The sequence below is a fragment of the Oxyura jamaicensis genome, chromosome 12 (assembly GCF_011077185.1).
Source record: "Oxyura jamaicensis isolate SHBP4307 breed ruddy duck chromosome 12, BPBGC_Ojam_1.0, whole genome shotgun sequence".
NCBI classification, from domain to species: Eukaryota; Metazoa; Chordata; class Aves; order Anseriformes; family Anatidae; genus Oxyura; species Oxyura jamaicensis.
This window is the reverse complement of record NC_048904.1, coordinates 5,591,593-5,616,872: the sequence shown is the minus strand read 5'-3', so window position 1 is coordinate 5,616,872 and position 25,280 is coordinate 5,591,593. Positions and strand designations below refer to the sequence as shown.

At 37.7% G+C, this 25,280-nt stretch overlaps 1 protein-coding gene across 11 annotated transcripts in view; it reads left to right on the top strand.

Moving 5' to 3' along the window:
* The window catches only part of ATP2B2 (ATPase plasma membrane Ca2+ transporting 2), a 405,121-nt gene that overhangs the window by 92,020 nt on the left and 287,821 nt on the right, over nucleotides 1–25,280 (top strand). For all 11 annotated transcript variants that reach the window (XM_035337444.1, XM_035337435.1, XM_035337434.1 and 8 more), the window contains exon 2: nucleotides 9,587–9,638. The gene's annotated coding sequence lies outside the window, so the exon portion shown is untranslated. The remainder of the gene's footprint in view (nucleotides 1–9,586; nucleotides 9,639–25,280) is intronic.

The following is a 25,280-nucleotide window of genomic DNA, read 5'->3' as shown; positions in this document are numbered from 1 at the left end:
AAATAGAAAAACAGCACTAAACATGCTGTGTTATGGGAGGTGGTTAAATTGTAATACCTCCAGGGATGCTCTGATTGGGATTGTTGTTAAAGGCAGCTCGACAGCTCTTTTTCTCTTTCCTATAGGCTTTCTCTTGTTTGCTTTCTCGATAAATTTGTACCCACTTGTCAAATTTCCCACCAGAATTCTCATTAATGATCGACTGAGTGTGCTGCAGGAGCAATGCTTATGCCCTTTGAGGAGGGGGAGATTTTTTTTCTCCTTATCTTAGAGAGTTCAGAATCAACCAAGACATGATGGAGAGCTACGCTCTAGCTGTGTTTGTGTACGATGACTGGTAGCTTTATAACAGGGAACAGGAAGACGGAGTACATTTGGCCAGCAGAATGAATAACGTGCAGGTCACTCTGGTGGAACTGGGATATGTCTGTAGGTTTTGTTTCTCCATCCTTTAAATTCTGAAAGAGTTTTAATACATCAGCTGTCTTTCAGTGCTTCTCGACACCTGGACAAAAATGGAGTTGGTGCAACTCCTCTGGCAGCCTTTTTCATTTTTAAAGTTCTTTTTAATATACTTCTGCAACTTGTAGTGTGTGTCGTTAACAGTAACTTGTAACGAGTAATTACGTAAATGCCTACTACTAGTGATGGAAAAATGTCAAGTACTTTGAACTTAGTTTAGGAAAAATGCTGAAAGGTATCTTTGCATGAACATTTTGGAAATATTGTTACTGTATTTTTCAGTTGCTTTGAAAGACCTTTACGGGGAAAATAACAGATTACTTTGCAGGTTAGAAAAGCAGTATAACTGGAGTAGGGTGAATAGGGAGAAATAAATTCTTTCTCAAACAGGATTTTTGCATACACCTACTGGAGGTTCACCTTGCTTTGTGGGAACTCCTTTAATCAGTCCTCCAGTGATCCTGAGCTTGCGGTCTGGGCAGGCACCTGAATTTGATGAATGACTGCCGTGAAAATCCCCCACTATGCCTACAGCGCAGGGGGGTGCAAAGCAGAGGTAGCTGAGCTACCTCCTGAACAGATACGATTGATACAATTTTGTTATTGAGTCTGAATTGCTCTGAAGCAGCAGCACGTGAGCACCCGTGGGCTTGTGCTGGGCCTTGCCCTAGTGCTGTGCTGTGCCCCACGGAGGGTGCTGGCACCCAGCCCTCGCACGAGGCATGGCAGTAACATACGAAGCAGGTGCTTAAAGCATCGTGTCAGCTGGTGGTAATGCTTCTAGCTTTCTAAATTAAGGGCAAGGTGCCTCTTGTCAGGATCTGCCTTGCTAGCAAACTGCTGCAGTGTCAGTGTTAGGTAGCTCTTCCCTGCGAGAAGATGTTAGTTCAGCTGCAGGTTATACCTTGGCAGGCCTTGACTATGGATGTAAGGCCTCTGTGCTTCAGGATGGGTTCTTCACCAGGCAGCAAGTTAAATGAAAACAGGATCATAGTCCTTTTACTGTAGAGGGCTGAGTTAAAGTGTATGCACAGCTTGAGCTATTTTGCACCACAGCTGAAAGTCTTCCCTAGTGATATTTGGGGAGGGGGGTGGGGAGACACCAGAAGGAAGGAAGCACAAGAAAAAAATATCTTGTTTTTCCTTCAAAATTTCAAACAGAAGCGGCATGCTGAACATTCACTAATAGCGTAGCCTGTCTTCTTATGATGCAGTCAGGATCCCAGATGTCCTTGTGAGCATCTGTTCCAACAGCAAGCAGAGCAGGAGCTGAAACCTCTTCCTTGCATTACTAAAAAGGTTAACAGTCTTCCCAGACGGTTTGGTGGGTTTTATATTAATTCATCTCTCTTACATGGAGGCTTTGCAGTACTGCGAGCCTTTGTAATGTGCCCAAGTTCCGTGCTGAAGCACACCCCGAACTGCTGTGTTAACGTAGTGCAGTCCTTGATACTAACGGAGCTGCAGAACTGACTCCTTGCTTTTGGGATAGCAGACTGGCAGCATTCCTTTGTTGCAATATCATAAATGTTTGCACATTGGCTAGCACAAATTCTAACTAGCTACTGTTCCCCTTAGGAGGGGACAAGAGTGTGCCACACTGCTAAGCAAATCTTCAGAGCTCAGGAGGCAGTGTCCTTTCGTCAGCAGCATTTGGAGCAGGGAACTCCCTTTCCCCTTGTGTTAATTCTCTCTTAAATGTGGGGCTTGGACAAAATTTTAATGAAAAACCTTGAAAAATGCTTTTCACTAGATGACTATGAAAATACTTCGTAATTCACTTCTCTCTCTCTCTCTTTATTTTTTATTTTTTCCCAGTTGGTCATTTATATTCTGCACAGACTAGAATAGCACTATGAGGGGAGCACTTAAATAGGAAGAAGATTTGTCATCTGTCACACTCTGAAATTAAACTTTTTGATATCGAGTTATTGCCTTAGAAATAACTTCAAAAAATTTACATGATGAGAAAAGTACATGGTGGGGGAAGCTGTTGAACTAGTTATGTAATAACGCTGTTAAATCCACTATAGCTGAACAGATTTTTTTAAGGTATGTATTTATTTATGAATAAATTAAAATATATATTTACCCACCCAATAGAAATTTCAGTGACTCCTGGACCACTTATGTGGATTTTTTTTTTCCTTTTAAGAAAATGACAGAGGAGAATATGAGGTTCCCAGAGCTGCTGCAGAGCATTCTATCCAGCTTTGATAGATGGCTTTAGAACTTCTTGTTGTACACTGACTACATTAACAAAGTGGGAAGAGAAGGAAGTAGTTACATGTAAGGAGAGCAGTTCGTTACACAGGGAAGTAAAGCTCAAAAGCACTGATGGCAACTTGTACAAACAGTGAAGACAGAGGAATATATACTCTATAATTATGGCTACAGTTGGAAGCCTATTTGGACTTCATCATGATACTTCTGTTCTGTAGAAAGGTGTTAAAAAGAAGTTGTGAAAGAGGTGAAACAAGAGGCCTGTCTCTAGTGGTGGGGATGATGGAACTGCTCATAGCTGCTCCTCTCTCCCACAGCTGGTTTTATTTTTCAAAATCCTCACTAAAAGAAAATATCTGAGTAACTGCGTTCATTAAAGCTGGTGTTTGTTGATATAAGTGAACAACTTGTCCTTTTGCTAAATCAGGTTGCTTGCTTTGTTTTTGCTTATCCCCTGTTGACAGCTTCTGCCATTGTGCAGGGAGCTCAGAGGCACTGCCACTGCGCAGTGTGAGCACAACAGGTGTATGTGCCAGTACTCTGCGTGGATTTTTTTGTCTGCTGCAAGTACGTATGTCTGTCTTACTCATGACTGGAGGAGGCTGTGGTCAGGTAATTTCTTCCCCAAAAACGCTTATACTTTTTCCCCTCCTTTTGGCACGTAGCTGATGGCCAGCTTGATTTAGCATGAAGAGCCATGGGGTGCGAGGTTGGTCAAGCTGTCAGAGTGTAAGGCTGCCTTACAGCAGAGGTAGATGGCAGCAGCTAGCGGTGTGGGGATCCTCCCCCCAGTCTGTTGGATCCGGATCCCTTCGGTACACAGAGGAAGCTGGGTGGCAGCTGCCAGTGGCGCTGCTTGCAGGCTGAGTGCCAGCACAATGCATGGCACAGAAGTCTCACGTGCCTAGGAATTGTGCCACTTGTAGCTTGGGTGCCTGAAAAGCAGTGTGTTAGTCTGTTCTTTACTAGGGCTTTCAGAGAGAAGAAAATGTGATTTTTCTAATAAAAAGAGTTATTTTTCAAACCCCAATTATTATTTTTTTTTTCCATAGGAGGTGACTCATTCCTTTTTCAGTAAGTTTTTACATTTTTTTTTTGTAAGACCTCAAAGTGTCTAGAATCACCAAACTGATCCGAGAGAAAGCAATCCAGTGTCTATGCTGAACACAGCTGTAAAGCTCTATAATATCATAGAGTTGTTGTTTTTTTCTGCTGTATCTTATAGTCCAGGTAATGTGCTAGAATCAGCCACATTTATTAAAGGAATTAGTAAGAACTCCAACATATGAGGTGTTGGTAAATATGAACAGCGAAGGAACTTGCACATTTTATCATATTTTTTTTTTATTATTTTCATTGAATTTTTGAGTTTCAGTTCTGCTGCAAATTCAATCCCATTTGTTAGTAATAAAATGAAATATTTAGAAAATATATATGTCTAATATGTCTGTGGTAAAGATGACACTATGCCTGTAGAGCTATTAAATGCTCTTATAACCAAAACAATTTCAGAAGAACAGGGTTTGACTTCCTTGGATATGGATAATGTTGAAGCAAGTGAAGGTCAACTATCACCTTTAATCTTTTTTTTATATATATATATATATTAATGTATGGCTTTTATTCTAGCACTTGTAATTCTAGCACATGTATTTAAGATTAAAAAAAAAATTATAATCTGAATACTTCAGGGTAACAAAACAACACACAAATAAAACCCTTACAGATTTTTTTTTCCTGTTTTAAATCTACAATAGATGGCCTCTGAGCAGAACAGATAATATAGATTAACTCTTCCCTTATGCTTAAGGCATAATTGATTCCAGATGTGGTCTTGACATACAGTAAAACTTGTATGATCAGCTCTGCGGTCATCTCATTCCCAACAGTTTAGGCCGCTAATGAAATTAAAGCAATGGTGAGGGCATTGGTGACCTCAGCTCTCGAGGTAAAATGATTTGGATTATTTTAACTAATGCATCTATAACTTTCACAACCCATTGGAGAGGCAGTGTTGTCTCTTTGGTGCCTAAAACCCTCTTAGCTTCAAGAGGGACTCAAAGTGCTTAGAACTTCACTTTGATTTTAGTGTCAGCCACCTCCTCCATGGAAAGCACCAGGTTTGTGAGTCTGAAAGTGTTTTACTGCTTTGGGGCAATGTTTCAAGCTCCCACTTCTCGCTAGGTCTTGTCTGAGACAAGAGCAACCTCTTTAGAACAATATCCTTGATTCATATAATAGAACCTGGAAACCTGGCACTTGCCGCTTTTTCAGTTTGTCACCTGATGAGAGATGACAGTAGATGTACCACAGCCTCTGAGAGGCTTCACTGCCTGTCTTTTTGACATATTGAGCTAACACGTAGGCTGTCAGTTTTGTTTTGCAATGCTATAATTACTTATACTCAAATCCTGGAGAAAGATGAGATGCATTTCACATTGTAAGCTAAACTTGGAGTAATACTACATTTATGGGAGATGGAAAAAACTGAAAGTGTAGTAGAGGCCTGTGCCGCTGGGTGGGTGGGCAGGGGCGAGAACCCATTTCATTAGGAAAAAAAAAAAGCAATCTATCCCCTCCCCATGATAATCTCTTTTCACAGTGTCCGTGGGGATTGCCTTCCCTGTTGCCTTCTCTGCCTTCCAGATGTGATTTCATTTCTCTACCAGCTTGAATTGCAGATGCATGGTGTTGGAATTCTTACTACTGCCCTAGCCCTTGGCCTTTGTATGTTAGAGCAGCCACTTTAGAAAGGTGGGACATTGTTTTACCATTTACCTGGTTTAGAGCTTCATTCATTCAATGTCCAGACATTAATAAACTCTGACCTAGGAGAGGAGTGCCAAGCAGAGTGTGCTTGTGCTCTGTTCCACCTCACGGGACAAAAGCACTGCAGAAGGTCTTCCCTTCCAGAGGCAGTCCTAACATAGCCAACCGGTTTAGTTATCCCTGCTCCACCCAAAGCTCTGCATTCTTTTAAATTAATGAAATTGAATTAATTTTGTTGATTCAAAATCTCCGTCTATGATAACTTCAATAAATTCAACTTCTTTTGTTTATCTTAGGAGATGTTATTATTTACTCTATAGCAGCAGCATCTAGACAATTCAGAGATAAAGTGGAAAGAAATTCAGTGATGCTGCAGTGAATGTAACTTACTGGAACTTGTAAATTGAAAATACAAGGCAACTCTGACCCAGGCTACAGCATAAATTTTGGCTGTGTACAATATCATGCCAAATACTGATGTCATCCATCTAATTTTGTTAATTTTTTTATCTTTACCATTATCATTCTCTATATTTAGATGAATATTTAGTGATGGGCTATATATATGTATATTTTAGCCTGGTCTTCATGGATTTAAAATAAGAATCCATCATTGTGTACTCTCTGTGATTACCATTTAAGCTATCTCACATGAACTGTACCTGGTACTTTGTCCACTGGCTGTAAAGGAGTCAATCAAATAAAGGAAATAATGGAAAATCTTAGCTATCAGGTGGCAAGAGTGCACATATTGAGTAGTGGAAAATACTGCAAGTGGAAAGAGCTCTTTTTAGGTGTTGGAATAATTGTATGTTGCTTGAAGCACACGACGAGAGCAGTTTAAACAGTTATTAAAGAATGTTGCCAGATCTTATCACTGCAGTCATGCATAAAGATCAGTGATCCCCATGCAGCACTACAAAATGTGTGAATGAGGTACACTTACTAAAAATAAACCTATGGAGTGCTGTTCATAAATTGCCATAGGATACTGACTAAATGCGTACAATTTAAGCTATACAAAATAATCTCCAAGATTCAGTTCAAGAATGCGTTTAACGGTGGCGTTCTAAAGGAGCTAAAAAGAAAAAAATAGTTGCAGGCTGTCTTTTTGTCTGAGCATTCATCAATGTTAAAAAATAATAATAAAGTCATATGTCAAAAAAAGTCATAAGTCAAAAAAAAAAAAAAAAAAGAGGCAGCGTAGTAGGATGAGAACACTGGCTGGGTGCGGCACAGCAGATGAACGAGGAAGTATAGCGGCTGTGTTGCATCTCATACAAAGGCACCGGGACGTATTTTACAGGTTTCACTTGGCATCAGTAAATGGAAACTGATACATCTCTGAGCCTGACGACCAAACCCTACTCTTCCTCAGAGTAGTTTGTTAAATTTGAAGCCACTGTTATTCTGCTCTTGCATCATTTGCAAGGAGCAGTATTGGGTCCATTTGGCTGTGTATAGGTAAGTTCCTTAGCAGGAAGGCACCTTAGCAGGCTGATCAGATCACCTATGACTTGGACTGTACAACTGCCGAACTGCCCAAAATGTAGAGAGAAGGGACTATAAAAATAAATAGAAATGTACATCTCTTCAAGGCATCTGGCAAGGAGTGAGCTTCCCACAGCAGAGTGAAGTAGGGACAAAATCTTTTCCCTTTTAGAAGAATGATTTAATGCATACTCATTTTTTCCCCCTCATGTCATTATACAAGCAGAATCTGTTCTCTTTCTCATAAGAAACAGGTTTGCTGATGAAGCCATTGTCACCTCTGCTTTATGTTTTGTGGCTCCTCCAAATTTTTAGGATGGTGAATAAATTGGAAGTCATATCAATTTCTTTATAGTTCAGTTTTCAGTTTGACCAGGAAAGATAAAACCTTTCTCTTATCAAAAGCGTTCTTAAAATCAATAAACTTTTCTTACTATATCAAGTTATTTGATTATCAGTTTTTGTATGGTTATTATTTTTTTCAGCCAAGTGTAGAAAAAGAATGATCGCAAGCATTCGCAAATGCTGCTTCAGCAATGGTTTAAGCAATTTACGGAAACAAATGAAGCAAAAGGATTTTATTTAATAATAAATTTTCTAGAGACATTTTTCTTTTCCTTGAGTGACTGGTTTTCTTAGAGCAAACTCCTTTATGAGGAATTTTACAGCAATCTTCATGACCTTTAACAACTACATTTTTCCAAAACTTTGGCAATGCCAGATAAAAGCATAAGGAAATATTCATCTGGTGGCACCTTAAGTAATCCCCAATTAAAGTAACAATGCATTTTAAAACTAGCATTGATTACTCTGGGATTTATGGCATGGACTATGGTTTTGTCATCTTTTCCAATCTGAGAATGCCGTTTTGACAAAGTCAGAGAAATAACGTTGAGAATGCTGATTAGACATTTGAATTTATCCCCCTGGTGTTTGAGCACTTTGCTTTTATCTTCTGAATTTATCCTCAAAACCAGTCTCACAGAAGTGAGTACTTTAAAGGTGAGTCAAATGGAGGCAGGAGGATTAATGACACACTTGTACTGTAGGCAGAAAGACATTTTTTTTTTCAACCTAAGCCTCAAATTGTAAGCACTGAGAACTGTGGTGTAGGCAAAACAGAGCTAAGTATTCCTATTGCTATAGTGACCGCATCTGTGTTGCTTTGAGTCCTGAGCGGGGATTCTCTCTTACTCATTTAATTTACGTCATTATCATCTCTGCTGCTAAAGTTGTTTAGACTTGTTATACTTTAAAGTTATTACATTTAAATATTTTCCCTAATATGTCTCCCTCCTTTGCAGTTAGTTTGATTCATGGAGCTATCTGCAAACTGTCTGTAATGGCATGTGATGTTTGGGTTGCATTGCTGGTTTATGGGGAAGGTGGATTACTTTTGCGTAGCTCTGGTATTGTGCACACAATTCAGAATGATACAGCTCTAGTATTCAGCTATTTTCATGTATTTCCATAATGGGAAACCTCTGGAATAAATGCAGCAAAGTGATGTTGATAGCCCAGGTAGTGGAGCAAGTTGTTTGACTTGAAGCTATTGCAACCTTTTGCATAAGATGCAAGAAAAGGTATTTTGATAACTCATAGTGATTGCATTCCATGGCACTTTTATCAGGTGCTTTAGCCTTTTTGTTGGCTAGATTTCAATTCCATTAATGTTGAAACCTAACGACCTAACCTAGCCTTGACTCTCAAACAAGTTTTATTTTCCTTCTAATTTCCAGCCTGAACAAATGTGCAGAGGAACTGATACAGTCAAGCAATCACCTTTTGGCTGTTAGTAGCATGATATATACTCAGTGTGTGTATCATTTTGTATTGTTCTGATAGTGCTTTAAAATTCAGAAAAGCAATAGATGCTGAATGTATTTGGAAACTCTTACAAGGCTGTCATTGCTTGCACCTCTGCACGAGCCTCACAGCTTAGTGCAATAATTATCTGACTAGGGGTAAGACGGTATGCTTACCAAGTCATGTCTTAGCAAATATAATACACATGTACTATTATGTCTCTGTTTACTTAAAAAAATCATGTCCAGGTGGTTTCAAATAGATTCTTGAAAACAGAGGAATCCCCTTGTTAAAATTGTGAACCAAAGAGATAGCTACATGCTTGTCTTGATGTAATTCTTGGAGATACTCAGTTTCATCTCCTCCAAAAGTAACTGAGTTAAACTTTGTACTCTGATTCATACATATATTTATTAACTAGACCCTTTCCCCTTTAAAATAATTCTAAGGATGACATAGCTTATACATTCTATTAAAGACTTGGAGAACTCAATGCTACTATTGAATAATTATAAATGGTAACAAATGTAATAGCTTTTACTTATATTATTTAAGCTTTTTTACATTTTTTTTTTTTTTTTTAAGCAGGTACATTAACTCTTCAGTTATTAGAATCTGATAGAGTTTTTTTTTTAAAGCTTTCAAGTGAATGCATTAGGGGAGTAATAGAGACGAGGTTAATTTTATTACTCGTTCAATAAAACCACTTGAACTTAAATAAAACCAAATGCTTTTAAATGGTTGGACTGTATTATTATTATTTTTTAAATCTACTGTATCCAGTCACAATTTATATTTCCAAAAATTGAAACTGTTTCTTCTTTATTTCTATTAGGGCTTGCATGCTGTGGCACAAAGACTGCATCACGCTGTGCACTGTGTTCATGGTAAGCCTTATTTAATCTTTTTAAGTTATACACAGTGTAATTCCAGGGGATATAACATTATTTTGTCAGTCTGTCATTTGAGATTATCATAAACACACTAATGCAACTTTAGTCTGTATCTGTTGTACAGATTTAGTCTCAAATTTCCAGTTTTGCACAATATCTGGTGCAAAATTAGTTTTAAAAATCTATAAAGAATCTGATGATGGTCTCCATTTTTCAACTGTTTTGTTGAAAAATGAACTCTCAGACAGTGCAGGACAGGGACGTTTTTGTAGATAAAATACTGCAGTGGCACCCCGATTCATGACTGGTCTCTTGTCATTTGGAGAATGACAAGAAGAGGTAAACAGTAACACAAAAGGCCCAGGCTAGGATGCATCAATTCGCGTTTTGTCCAGGCTTCATGCCTGAAAGCGCCTTATCTATGCTAAGCAATTCTCCATGGCTGCCAACTCTTCAGTGCTTCTTAAAATAATTAAGTTAAAAATATTTCATAAACTCATTTTGTATAGGCAAAACAAGCCCCTGTGCTCCTCCAAAGCAGCATACATTTCTTCTGTTCCCTTTCTCCTCCAAATATTAGCAAATTACCGCTTTTATTATGGATATGACATAAAAATAAACCATCTGTTGGAATTAAGCCCCACTTTATCAAATGGTTTCCAACTATGTCCTATTCTTTTTTGACCTGCTAAGTAGGAAGTACTTTCTGTATTTCTGGGTTTCCTGGGGTAGATTTTTAAATTCATGACTTTTCCCCTTCCTTTTTACTGGAAGCAACTTGAATTCTTATGTGGTACCACCTCCGCCCCTACCCCCATCAGTTCTCTTACCTGCTAAAGGATGTCTATGCTAATCAGTGACCTCTGCCTCTAAGACAAGAAGTTAGTAAACAGTTTTACCTAGTTGATGGGATTGAAGTGCCAGAGGAGTGGCCCAGACTTTAAGGGACATGGTCTTTAAATCTTCTTCCCTAATTCACTTACATTCAAGTCAGCAAATTAAAAATCTGCTTCATTGAACTGTCAAGGTAATCATTGGACACGTTAAGCTTACCTTGGTGTTTCTGACAGTACAGTCACTTTCTTAGATGTACTGCTTCTTCCTGAATAAAAATGTAATCCTAGCATATTCACTGGCTTCTTAATAAGCACACTTACTGATGGGAATAGTTTGTCTTGCAGGATCTTGGACATCCAGCAGGTTTATGTGCACACTTACAGGTCATGGCCAAGGATAAGCCCTTGCTCAATTGCATATTACACTTAACTACTCATCCCTCTTGAATAGGAATTAATGCAAGAACAAAAGCTTACCATTTGTCAGGTGTTTTAATGCTAACGTTCTGCTGTCTCCAGACTTTTTTTTTTTTTTTTCCACTTTTCCCTCATTCTAGAAACTGAAGGGTCTTTTCCCACAGTCTCTTGTGATAATATGGAGCAGTTCTACTGTTCTCAGTGCTTGCTAGAAGTTTGGAAAGTGTGTGAGGATCTTAGCACTGACTGCAAATTAAGTAGTCTGGGAGCACCAGAAAGATGGTTAATGGCTCCATTAATAATTTCACTTTCTTACAGTCTTGGTTTTAAAATACTGGAGCGGTGTTTTTTTTCTCTAAGGTACAATAAGAGTGTCTTTCAATTTTAGAGACCATCTAGGAGTAATTCTTTTCAAGATTTGTCGATGTTCTCCAAAGTATGGGGTTCATAATGTTTCTTTACACAATTACTGAGTAAGGCTTAGCCTGGCATTGCTTAGCTAAAATATTTTTACAACAAATACAAGAAATCATTGTCAACTCAGATGGCTAATAGTTGGATTTTACTAATGCAAACTGTTGTTATTGGTTAGGCAAGTCTGACAGTATTATTGTCAGATTAATTATTATTATTATTATTTAAATGCATCAAGGCTAGCATAAAAATCTAGATAAACTAAGCTATAGCCTCTCTGGTTTTGATGGGAAAATTCATTTTATGCTGTTGATGTTTCTCTAATGGTTTAGAGAGGGAGAAAACGGTGTTTAAAACAACAGCCCCCCATCTGTTGAAATATAGTACTTATCACTTTTGAATCAGGGATAGTTGTATATCTAGACCAGTAAATATACAGTTATTCTGTATATTATCTAAAACAACCCCTAAAGGTGCTGCTGAACCTTCTTCTTTTACAGTAGTTTCATCAGTTTATGTGCTTCTCATAATGAGCTTTCTTAAGGCCCATAGTTAATTTTCAGATACCCATAGTATTTTAAATTGAACCTAGCACTATTTTTCCGCTTCTGATATATGGTTTATCTGATTAATGTTGTTTGGGGATTGCAAATATTTTGAACAATTTGTCTTCTTTTATCTGCTGTAATTCAACTTTTATTAGAATTCGCTTTGAAGAATGCAGCTTACATCACTGAACGAGCAGGACCAAAACCCTGGACAGTGTAGGAGTGGTTCCTGTACTCAGGCCCTTGTTGTATGCCTGCCTTGTATCCCCGAAACGCTTCTTGTGGCAAGATGCTTTTCTATAGTTTACCTGTTTACAAATACTATGTATAAATAAGAGTCATATGACTTCTGCAGGGTTGGGAGCTTTTGATTGCAGGTGTTCATAATTAGATTAATTTACAAAGTAGATCAAGCCAATGAAGGATGCACAGAAAACTGGCTTAGAGCTTATCAAATTAGCTAAGTAGAGCAATTAATCAGACAGACCTTAACTTGAATTGAGTTTTCTAAAGTTTCTTTTTTTCTTTCTTCTTAAAGAAGACATTAAATGTGAAGCTGGGTTTGGTGGAACAGTCTCCAAGACACGCGCGTGACAAGGAGAGTGTCAGCAGTGGTAGTGAGCTCTCCACAATTATCATACACCTTTCAGAAACCATGACCTTCCCAGTGCACAGAGCAGTGTCCTGCTATGCCATGACCTGTATCTGCTTTTAAAAAACAAACAACAGCCCAAAATTGTATGGGAAAAATACCTGAGATCTATCCTTCAATTTTTGTATCTACATACTGCAGTCCTGGCTAGTAGGATGGGAGCTCCTTCCCATTAGCACTGGTGCTGTTACACCAGTGGTTCCAAATGGCCTGAATTCTCAGGAAAGATATGAAGTACAGTATTGATATGAGGCAGAAAAAAATGTGTCACTTCTGGTTTTCATCATTAAAAAGTTTTCTCCACACTAAACTCTATCAATTGACTAATTAGGTTCCCCCAGAATGTACTATTTTGGACTGAAATAATCTCTCTTCAGTTGAGCGCTCTCTGCCCCACGAATGCTGCGTAGGGTGAACGCAGTATTTGATCCAAACGATAACTTGTCACTGAAAGTGTTTAAAAGGTAACTCTTCAGAAACTTCTGATTACAGTCTGGTAACAGCTGTTGAGGTGTCCCAGAAATGATGCTGTTAACAAGTACATTTTGCTTTTAAGTAAGTTTATTTGTCTGAAGCTGTTAATAGCAGTCCTTAATTGGTCAGTTAGCCATACTGCCTCGAAGTAAGAATGTACCATTAGCCACAACTGATTCTTAAATGGCAGTTGCTTATCAGCCTATAAAAATCCGGCCAACTGTGTGCTAGATGCTGGGTTGCAGAATCAAGCCGGTGGTGCTATTTCATTTTGTGTTGCTTAAATACAGGCTAGATCACTGCTTAAATCCATGCAGACCAAAACCAGCCGAAACCCCCCTCCTCCTCCACTCTTCTCAGTAAGGAGTAAGGGACTGCACTGGGTTTATGTGGAGCGCACCACGTGCCCCTGGCCGAGCTCCTGGGTCTTATGTGTGTGTATATAGTGGGACTTAGTGCAAATCAGTACTTCTGACTCTTGTGCAAATGGGCAGGGATGCTGTGGATCTGCTGCTCGCTCTGTGTGGGAAAAGTGCACGGAGGTATACAGAGCTCTAAGCTACCCTTCCATCATTGTGTGCAGAAGGCTGCCTGACTTCAACCCTGTATGACAACTCAGAGCACAATGTGCAGTTACTGGTCCTAAGAAACTGGCAAAGAAAACCACCTGAAAGAAGGGGAAGCTCAGATAAGGATTATGACTAGTCTTGACTTTTTTAGCTGAATGCTTTTTTTGTATAATGAAACTTTCATGGACAAAATATTTCTTAGGTATTGAGGAAATGCACCTAATTTTACTCACGTGTTAATCTGTATCTGTACTTAGCCAGAGATTATTGGAGGCAAGTGAAAGTGTTAATTATGCTAATATGGATTTTTTTCTTAATTCATCCTCACAAACCAATGATCTTGTATTTTTAGATAGAATTCTTCTGCCTTTCGCTGCAGGAAAAAAAAAAAGTGTGAAGTGTATTTTTTTCCTTGTGTCATCTTCTAATAAACAACACTGGTATTGTTGGGTTTGGCCCTGCCAAATTGGACCAAAGCCCCATATCATTGCCACTGAATAAAGAAAAATAATCTCTCTCCCTCTCTCCTGATACGACCTTTACCTTTTCCTTCTCTTCAAGAGGCCAAATAAATTCCTTTTCTACATTTGCAATGAATCCTAAACCTTGTCAGAAAAAGGACTGATGAGCTAACAGTCCTTGTTCCAAACTGCAGACTCAATATCCAAATTCAGCAAAATGTTTTCTACTTTCAAAACTATGAGAGAGCTATGATACACTGTTCTTTAAGGTGATTTTCATTGTTCCTTCTATGATATAACAGCTTTCTCCCCATGGGATAAAAGCTAATTACGACTCTTCTGAATATGAATTTCTGCCCTTGCATACTCACCCAGCTCCACTCACTGACGTGCTCTAGTCTGCTGTGAGTGCACCCCCGTGCAGTGCCAGAGAACTGTTAGTTGCACTAGCTGAAGGATTTTCTTGGCTGTTCATACCCAAAACATAGGGATGAATAGGCTAATATGGAAGCACAGCTGGCAGACTTGAATGCAAGAAAGAGTTATGGATGCTTCCTTCAGCCTCAGCACTGATGGGAATGAGACCTTCCTTAGGATTTTGTTACCTATATCTAACTACTGAAATGCCTCTCGGGAGCTTAGATATAGATGTCTTCTGTAAATTTTGTACTGATGATCATTCCCTCTTCCATCAACTCAACTCTAATATTCTAGTTAACTAATATGCTGTGGGTCATTCTTTTTGAAAAGTACACAATGAATACTTATAGGCATTGATTAGGGGCACTTACATTAGGGGATTTTACCTGCATATCTTAAAATAACCTCCTTCTCCCCTCTGTATATCCCCCCCCGTGTTTTTTTTTTTTTTTTTTTTTTTTTTCCAAAAATTTGGAATGATATTCGCATGCCATTAACACTGAATACTTAAAGCTCCAAAAGTCATGTGCTTCAGTGTTCTTTGAAAGCTATAAAAATCATAAGATAAAGAGGAGGTATTTGGGTAATTATTTCAACACTTTTGTAGTTTGATAGTGGTGTTTGCTTTCAGAAGACAAACAGCTCTGAACGATGATGCCTGAAATGCCGAAGCTGCATTTTCTTCTATAATCAAGGTAGTCTCTCATTTATCTGATAAATTTCAGACAATTGCCTTGATTTTTTTTTTTTTTTGACTGACTGAAAATAAGAAACCTTCAGTTCTAACTGATACAGAAAACTGCTAAAAAGAACCTGTAAATAGGAACATTAATCCATACCCTCCTGTTTCTTACAGAATTGTGGTGTTAGGCCAAAAAGCAATGTGACCATATTTTCAACGTGCACGTGCTTTCAAGACATTTGAATCTGTTCAGTTATCCAAATGCTTCTTTTCCTTGGGAAGGTTGGAGGGCTGTACTAAATATGACTGAAATTATTTTGGTAGCAGTATGAATGTAAAAACTTGTTCATGCCTTTGCTTGATCTCCCTGAACCGAGTGTAAGATACCTGGATGTGAGTGATAAATGACTCAATACAGGGGAAGGAATGATGGATGACGTGTGAAGCTAAACATTGCATCTCAATAACTGTTACCTGTTCAAAACCTACAGTACAGATATTGAGGAGGATATTTTGCTTTGTACAGGCTTGCATTAGCTGATTTTTTTATCACTGTGCTGAACATAAGCAGAATGTGTATACCATAGTCTATTTCATGGATATAATATGGTGTTTGTAGCAAGATGTGTATTTCCTATGGTGGTGGTGTCAGGGCCTAAAGCCACTAAGAGGATGCAATCTTCATAAATGACAAATATTACTACTGATTAATGGACACACTGGTTTGAGATGGACTGACACTCGTGGGAGTTTTCAGTTTATTGTGCTGCTCTCTGACAAATGAGCAGTATTTTGGAAGTGTGCAAACACAGCAGCTTCCATGTCTCCATGAGATACCTACATCAGGATCCCAGACAACATAGCTCAGGTATCTGGTAGAAGCTGTCTCTGAGGAATTAAAATGCAAGATCAAAAATATCCAGCCAGCAACATGTTTGTGATCCTTTTACCACTGGTACATCAGTGTGCACTTGAGCACAGTCCAAGCTGATACCAAAACTCCGAGCTGTGCTGCAGCAGGAGCAGATCAGAGTCAGACTTAGCCCCCAGCTGCCTTTTGCTAAGGGAGATAAAAAGTGGCCGATGTTGAACCAAGCTGCGCTGTGGTGATGTGTGGATGTGTAGCTCTGGCAGCTCCCACCTTGGTGGTGCCCCTGCCCTGCTCCACGCTGCCACGGAGAGCAGTGGCACTGTGGGTTGTGTTGGATGCTGCCCCTTAGCCCTGCTTGGGCCTGTGTGCACAAGGCTGACTTGGAGAACAGGTAGTTCTTTTCCTCATGATTAAGTGCTCTGAAACTATCACATATCTCCAGGACTTTCTCTATGGGCGCCGAAAGTAGCTCGCTGACTGCTATTCCTTAGGGGTACTCTGCTGCACAATGCCTCTGGTCACTAATTTGAAATTGCTACTTGCCTTTTTAATTGTTTCCCAGTAATGTAATACTGGGAATAATGTATGTTAAAAGTAGCACCTTGAAAAAAACTTGAGAGCCATAGGAATAGGGAGAGAAATCATATTATACTACAATAATGATTATTTTTTCCCATTCTTTTGATTTCATGAGCTCTCTGCCTATATTCCACTGATGGCATTTTTTTAACCACCATTATAAGTGGTAAAGCTGGAAAAGAGGTGACACAGGAGTGGTAGTCAGAAGTTATAATCTGTCTCAGTCTCATTTTCTATAGACTACTTGCCATTATTTGGGGCTTTGTTGAATATCTATCCCAAATTTAATATTAAAAGTATGAATACTTAGCCATGGAGTAATAAATAAACTTGCTTTCACAATAACTGATGCCACAGCTGTGTGTGTCACATACAGGATAGATTTTGTCCAGGACCTTAATCAAGGTCATTCTTATTTTTGGAGTTGGTAGCTGGGTGTTTTTTCTTCCTCTGTGAAGTACATTATTTTTAAGAACCTTGATGTCATGGGTGGAAAGCTCCATTCAGTAAAAAGAACGCAGAGTTAAATCCTTTATTTAATGGTCTGAGGATTATGGCATGAATACCTTTTTATTTATTTATTTATTTATTTTAAAAAGTACTGTTTTCTATCAAGTAAGAATATTTCTACATTTGCTTAAACGCTGCATCAATATTTCCAGCAAAATACTTCTTTTCCTCAAATTTCCTTTTTAATAAAATACAGCCTCTTTGAACTCCACAGGCCTCACCATCTGTTACTCAATTTTCACTCCATAAAATTTTGCTGACATCTGTTTAATCAAAAATATTTTTATAGTCATGGAGAAATTTAGTTCAAACTTGGTATTACACTATTCCTGTACACCAAAGAGAAAATATGTAAATAACGAAGAGGAACTTGCGGGAGAGGAGAGGAAAATTTTAAACTTCAGCCTGTTACTGCTAGTGGCACCCTTAGGCTGTGGAAGTGCTCCTCTGCTGGCTGTCTGTGCCTTTGGGCACGGGAAGGCCAGAACTGCTTCTTGGGTTTTGAAGGCCTGTCCTTGTTGTTGGCTGTGCAGCTGCCATCTTTGTCCCTTGTTCCTCTGGTGGCTCTTCCCTGGGTGCCAGGCGGCATGCCTGGGCACCACCAGGACAGCCGCAGGACACCAGGGAGGACGGATGCTCTTCTTCCAGTCATCTCCCTTGGCTTCTCTCTTGCCCGCTAGGGTGGTACGCTCTCTGGTTTCATTGTTTTCCTGTCATACATATAGCAAGCTGAAGTTTGTTGGCGCTAATAATAGGCACTGCCATAGATGTTGTAATTATTAGTAAAGTCTTATTTTTAGTCTGTTTTGTAAAGGAAATGAGGCGTATGCAATTTCTGTCTATTTGTCAGTCTGTTGGCTATCTGTTAAGCTTGATTAAGAAATTCTCACCAGTATTGTGGCCTGATAGACCCTTCCCATATGGCATTAAAATTAACAATTTTTAAACAGCATGCTACAACTTTAATAACCAAATAACTATGTTCTCATTATGCCTCTTGGCTGTCACAGTTTTTTTTTTTTTCAGTTTTTTTTTTTTTTTTTTTTATCACCTGAGTTGATCCAGCCATGCTTCTTAGAGCACGTTGTACCATATAGTCTTGATTTTTGAAGAAGCATTGAAGTGTTGGGGCTTTACTGTTGTTTCCTGTTGCTAATGGGGTTCTTGTAGGTGAGCTTTCTCTTCCAGAATGATTTTTCTGTTTGCAGATTTATGTTGCTTTGTGTGCAAACTAAATTAATATTTAAAACCAAGTAAAAATTTTAGAATATTGTTTTCAGTTGAATATTCAGCAGAATGTGCTGATTATCTTGAATTTAGTGGTAGTGCAATATTTTAAATTTTTTTCATACCAATCATATTATCTGCTCATTTAGTATTTAGATATGTATTATTCAACTGTAATTGTTCTATTATATTTTAAAATAATACTTTTTCTCTTCCCTTGAACAAGAAGAGTAAGCTTTTGGTTTTAATGATTAGGTAGACAAAATCAATTGAAATGAAATATAATTTTCTAATGCTTAGAGCCCTTCCCTAATTCTTTATCCTTGAAGAAGCTATTTATCTACCTTAAAGTTTTCTTTATTCAGAGAGATTTATTAAAGTATACTTGAGAAAAAAATGTCTGGAAGCATTCCTTGGTTTGTGTAAAATCTTTAGTTTATTTGGAAGGAATACTTTTCAGTATTGCTTCCAAAAAAGAAATGCCAGAGCCTTTCAAAATCCTTGAGAGCAAATTAAAGGAAAATCTGAAATGACTGTTTGTTACTTTGGGGTTTTCTAGTGGTAGATTGCAAGGGGGAGTTTCTTTTCTTCTGGATTTCTCATGGATTGTTTGTAGCAATGATCACGCTGTGCAAGTTTAACCTCAAATTGTAACCAGAAAGATTTTGGGCTAGACGTTGGATATGCTGTTTGTTTTGTGGCAGACAAAATTAGACTGCTGTTGTATTTGTTTATAATGATATCAGTAAGTTAAAGAAAAACAGCATGATTTTTATTTGCAGGCATGAATGATGTATACTGCTTTAAAAAATATGAACTGAAATAATGGCAATGGATTTTTTCCTTGCATTAATATGAAGGTTTGGTGCAGCTGTAAAAATGCTAACACTGCAATGAAGCAATGCTTTTTAACCTCCGTGGTTCAGAATGAATATTTGAGTGTTATATCACCTGTCAATCCCATCCAGGCAGTGCTCTATGTCACAGCGGAAAGAAATCTCATAATTCTTTCTTGCTTGACTATATCTTTTGCTGACATTTAGAACAAAACAAATTAAATTGAAACATGTCAGGAAAATTTACTGGGCACAAGTCATAAGCACGGATTTCCATTTGATGAAGGACCACAAGAATAACATTTCACAATGTCTAACTCTTCTCTGCGGCTTAGGCAAGTGGTAGGATCCCTGAAGCATTCCTCCAGAGGCACGGTGGCTCGGTGCAGGAGGAAGCTTCCCCAGGTGTAGCTCATTGCTCCTCGGCAGGGCGCTGCTGCTGCCAGCATCCCGGGGGAGAGCTAGCAGCGTGCTGCATTGCAGGTGGAGGTGAACTGGCAAGGAATTCTCTTCTAATTCTTGTTGCAGTTTTGTTCTACTCCTAATTCCACCCTAATTCTTCCCTTAATCAGTTCTACTTCTCATTTGGTACTCATACTCCAGTTCCGTTCTACCTCAGTTCTGTTCTACTCCCAAATCTTGTTCTGCTTCCCATCACTATATTCTGCTCAAGATCACAAAAGCTCTCAGAGATATATTAGGCTAACCTTCTACCTCATGCAGGAGAAAATTGGATAAGAACCATAATGAAAAAGCAGCAGATTTTAAAAATTTATTTTCTAGTTTGATAGAAGTTGTTGCAAGCAAGCCAGTAGAAGAGAGTCTGGTACTGCAGCAATCCCAAGAGAGGAGGATTCAAACAGAGACCACATTCAAATGGGCCCCGTTAACCAAAACCATGCCTCTTCAGTGACGTTCAGTGGAAGGGGGAGTGTCTTCAATGTTGTTCCAAGTCAAAACTCTTAGAGACAGTTTTAAATAAGGTTCCTGGTCTTCAAGACAGTAATTCACAGAACATTACCAACTCCTGCCTTTTAGATATGAAACATTTCCAAAATCAAGCCATTCACTGCTAGCTGGGAAGAGTGAGCAGATATGGGAGACTCAGAATGTTTCAGTGAGAATAATAAAAATGCTTTATTTCAGAAGAGTTTGAGGAAGATGGTAAATGAGCAGAAAGAACAATATAATCCATCAGTCTTGACTGTAAAAACTTTTTACTTTAGGAAGATAAATTCCTATTTCCTTAAGAATAGAGGCTACCAGAATAGAAGGTTAAGTTATATCATGAATTAAAACCTAATTAGAAGTTAGAAATCAACTGGGGGAATTAGATGGCCTATTATTAATGCTGCAAAAGTGCTGTTGAGGTGCCCAGGGGATCAAACCTTTAATGATGATTTGTTAGTGAATTGCTAGAGTTAGAAAAAAACCTTTTCATTTGGAATATTCTCTTGACACTACAGAATTTTCCACGTTTTCAAAGTTCTAGTTTTGAGATGTTTGAAACAGACACTTTAATAATTGTTTTCCTAATTTAACTCATTAAATTCCTGCTTTCAATCTTGCTTGATTTTCAGTTTTCACAGAATCACAGAATTGAAGGGGTTGGACGGGACCTCGAAAGATCATTGGGCCCAATCCCCCTGCCAAAGCAGGTTCCTTAGAGGAATTTTCTTCTCTGCATTTTGGTTTCATGTAGCCCATTTGCTTATTACAGTGCATTTTGCTTTCCTTTTTCCTAATTAACTCCCTGGTTTTTAACCTTAGCAAGTTTTGGGTTTAAAAAAAAAAAAAAAAAAAAAAAGGCTTTATCCTGATTTTTAAATTTTCTTTATTTTCTTTTGTTTATTTATTTCTTTGTTTTGATTACTTCATGGCCATGGCATAAATTATCTCATTGTGGTCTTTTGGTAGTAATTCTGATTTTGATAGTAATTTGATAGGTGCAGTTGCATGAGGCAAATGTAAATGCTATTTCACTGGCAGAGATTCCATCTTGAGAAAATAATAAAAAGACACATATGATGGTGCACTGCACTGATGCTTCTTTAGTACATCTCTGCCTGAATGTGGTAGTTGGTGGCTTTTTTCAGGAGGCTGGCTGAACTGGTTTCTTTAAAGAAATGAGCAGTAATATGCCATCAAAACTGTTAACAAACGGAAATGTAATTTATTTCCCCACACAATGCTTAAAAAATAAAAATAAAAGCATATTTTAGTCTCCACTGAGCTGTGCTCAGTTGTTTCTTGGTCTGTCCCATGATTTCCAGAAGAAGCTCTCTGATAAAAGCTTTTCAGAAGGCTTCCAAGCTTTCACCCTGTAGCCATGTCACCTTTTGTGCATTGGTTATTTTAAGGCCATTTTTCTAATCAAACTTAGGTTGTAGAACCCAATTCTTATTACAGTTGTTTTCCTTATTTCCATCAGTCCTCTGGGGCAGTGTTGTAGTCATTCTTCATAAGCAGGTGAGAAAAGAAAAAAAAAAAAATAAAGCTGAAAGTGAACTCTTTACTGCTGTGACCATTCCTACACGGTTCAGCTGTGAACATTGGTGCTTGAGGGATTCACAGTTAAGTTTACACCCACCTGCAGTTGATGTTTCTGGCTTTTTTCCCCTGCTTCTCTCTGTTTGTTTATTGATAGAGGTATATGCTCAAGTGTTAGTGGGGTGAACTACATAGGGTGGCTGCACCATATGTTAATGCAATATCCCTGTGAAATAAATCAAGCATAGGTCTTTTGTGACAGACTGTGGCTTTGAGTATTAAAGAATTTGTAAAATAAATTGGCCTGTCTGCATGTAGAAAATGTCTTAGAAGCAGACTTTAATAATACCTTTGATTTTTCAGTTAGAGAATTTCAGCAAAAACCAGCACATTTAATTTGCTTTGTTGTTCTGTTGGTGTTTGAAGAACTACATGGGAACCCAGGTGGTTAACAAGTAGAGAGAGAGTAAGGAACAGAAACAAAGAGAAGTTACAGAAATTGACTTTTATTGGCCTAACTTTGGTCTATTTATAAAATAAAGATGTTTGCAGAAGGATCTATGTTTTTTAAAAAAATTTCCTCTGATTTTGTCCATGTCTTTTTGTCTTTTTGACACAAAATAAGGAATGGTTTTAAATACAAAAATGATTTTTAAATGAGTTAATGCTTATTGAAAAATATCTCCAATTTCAATGTTTCATGGCTGACTTTAAGCTTTGTGTTAAAAGTGAAGTTAAAAATATATGCAAAAATATTAAGCATACTTTATCAAGTTAATAGAGGTAAAGTTAATGGAAAGTATTCACTTTACACTTAGGTATGGAAGAGAATGGGAGCAGTTTTATTTTTTCTCTATAAGTAGTAACTTCATGGGATTATAATGTCATATTTCTTGATAATACATAAGTGCTTTTACTCCTACATGTACTTTCACAAAATGTAAATTTAGTGAGTCACGTTCCAAGTACAAAGGCACTGGGAGTTTGAAAGATTATTTTGCTTTATTGCAGCAGAAACTATTATTTGGTATCAAGTCCTAAAACTTTTAAATCATCAAAGTTACAGAAGTATTGCAGTAATTATAGTAAATACTGTGAATAAGCTACTCAGTTAATATCTAAATTTAGTGTATGCAGAGAATTAATAGACACTTTTGTTTTCCACTTGTAAAATAATTTTAATTAGAAGCAATTAAATAAAATTACATTAATCCAAAGCAAAAAGCTTTCCTTTTTTTTTTTTTTTTTTTTTTTTTTTTTTTTAAATATAAATATATTTCACTTGCATTTGAAGGCTTACTGCAATTAAAGCTTTCCTTATATTCTGTAGGAATCACTAGAGATCAGTTCACAAAACCCTTCTATGTAGATGGGCTACCAGATGGCAGACTTATCAGACTTCTGTTTGCAGCATTTTTTCTCCAAAGCGTTTGGAACTGCCACTGTTCAAGCAGGATACAATAGTCAAGGGACCACTGATAAACCCTCTTTTGAAGTCGATAATGACGTTTATGGTGTTGGTATTGTCTTGATGCTTTATGTGTCATATATTTAAACTCAAGAAAATATCTGTCCAAAAATGCTCCTGTAAATGTAGGCCCAGTAAAGGCTGCTGCTGCTTTTTTTTTTTTTTTTTAAACATAGTTATAACAGTAACTATGTGTGGTTACCATTAGTAACTAATTAGTATATTAATTCCCACATTAGATTTCTTCCTTTTATACTAACATCATAACAATGTTGTTTTGGGAGAAATACTTGATGGAAGCGATGGACTGAGGACAAAGGAGTTCCTTTAAAGCTTCCCCTTTTAAATGCCTTATGACAATGAAAAGTCAGCATTCTGTTCTGGGAGATATCCATGCATACAAAAACTGAATGTAAAATGGCAAGCAGGATACTTGGACTTCTGTTTTACGATCTGAATGTTTTCAAAAAAAAAAAAAAAAAAAAAAAAGTATTGGTTACCCAAATGCAGTGGATAAGAAAGATGGCTTTCTACTGCCAATAGTAATTACAGATAGAAAATGGGAAAGAATAATCTTCAGTTGAAATCAGAACTGGAAGGATGCTGGCCTGTGTATTGGCCACCACTCTTAGAGTGTAAGACAATGTTGCATATTGTCATTTCCATCTGGGGTTTCAGCCTTCCAGAAGGGAGGTTGGCAAGTGAGACTATTTGAGAGAACTGGCTAATGGCACCTCCCAGTTCTCATTATTGGCATTACCACGGAGCCACCTTTCTGGTGGATCTGCTGTGCTGTGGCAGAGCTCCCCTGATGTCGGCTCCACAGCCTGGAACAACAGACAAAACCAGGCATACAGTTTTTTGAAAATAGTTTTTTGCAGGTGCCTGCGTGTGCCAGTAATATATTTAAGATTCAAATGCTGGGAGCTCAAATGTGGAAAACGCATTGTAAGTGATTGCAAATATCATAAAATTAGCTTTAAAATGAGAGTTTTTAAATTGTGATTATGGCTTTCTTTTTGATTAATTTTTCTTTTTACCTTGTTTGTGATTCTGGTGTTTACAAATCTAAGAGAGAAAAGAAGAAGAAAAAAAGAAATGTTTTCAGCTCTTTTATTCCACAGAGTAAGGGGCTTCACTTTCCTTAAAACAAAGACAAGATTTTCAGCTCTTCCCCTTTGCATCTCATTGAAGGTTTCACTACCTCTGTCTTTGATCCTATCCAAATGGTGCTTCTAAAATTAGGATCCGTAAATTCTCAACTGTCAAGTGCTGCTTAGTTTATAATAGCTTTGAAATTGTGACTTGTCCACTCCTATTTTTGAAATTGGATAGCCTGGTTCAGCTAGGAGGTGACTCCATATAATGGCGGTAGAATGACACAGCTGCATCCTGACTCAGGGAAGTTTTCTTTTGCTTGTAAGCCATCCTGAATTTGCCTTACCTACTCTATTCTGAATGTAACATATATTTACACTCATCTTTACCTGCTTTGCAACATGATTTACTGTTAAGTACACAAATTTAGAATATTTGAGGTAAAAAATATATAAATGATGCTTAGCAATGCTTTCACTCAAATATTGATTCCATGCCTCAAGAGTAATATGCTTATTTTGCATCTTTTATTAAATATTTTGGGAGTTTTCACGCTTTGACTAGACAATCACAAAAATGCAAATGCAAAATAGTGCTGAAAGAAGTGATGGTTTGGAACTAGATTTTTATTCACTTCATATTGCGTTACAGAAGAGCTTTGATCCTAACAATATGTAACATGAATATAAATGTATAACATTAAGTGTAAGCACATTACGGTCTAACAAGTTATTGCCCAATATAAAACCTGCTCTCCATTTTAAAGAAATCATGCTGCCTTCTAGACAGCTTTCTCCAGAGCCTGGAAATTATATCCTTGGTTTACGTGCTACAGCTGATAGAAAGGAGTTCTGAATTGTGAAAGCTGCTGGAGTCTTCTGGTATAATCATCAGCTGGCTATAAAAAAAAAAAGATATACTGGTTGAAAACATGAAATTTAATTACTGTTATATTTAGGCTAACATAGGATAAACAGCTATTGTATTATAGCATGGTTTTGAAGTTGATAATTAAAACAAGTAAAATCCAGATCTGTCACTTGGCAGTAAGTCAATTAAAGCAACTGTAAGTCAGTAGACGGAT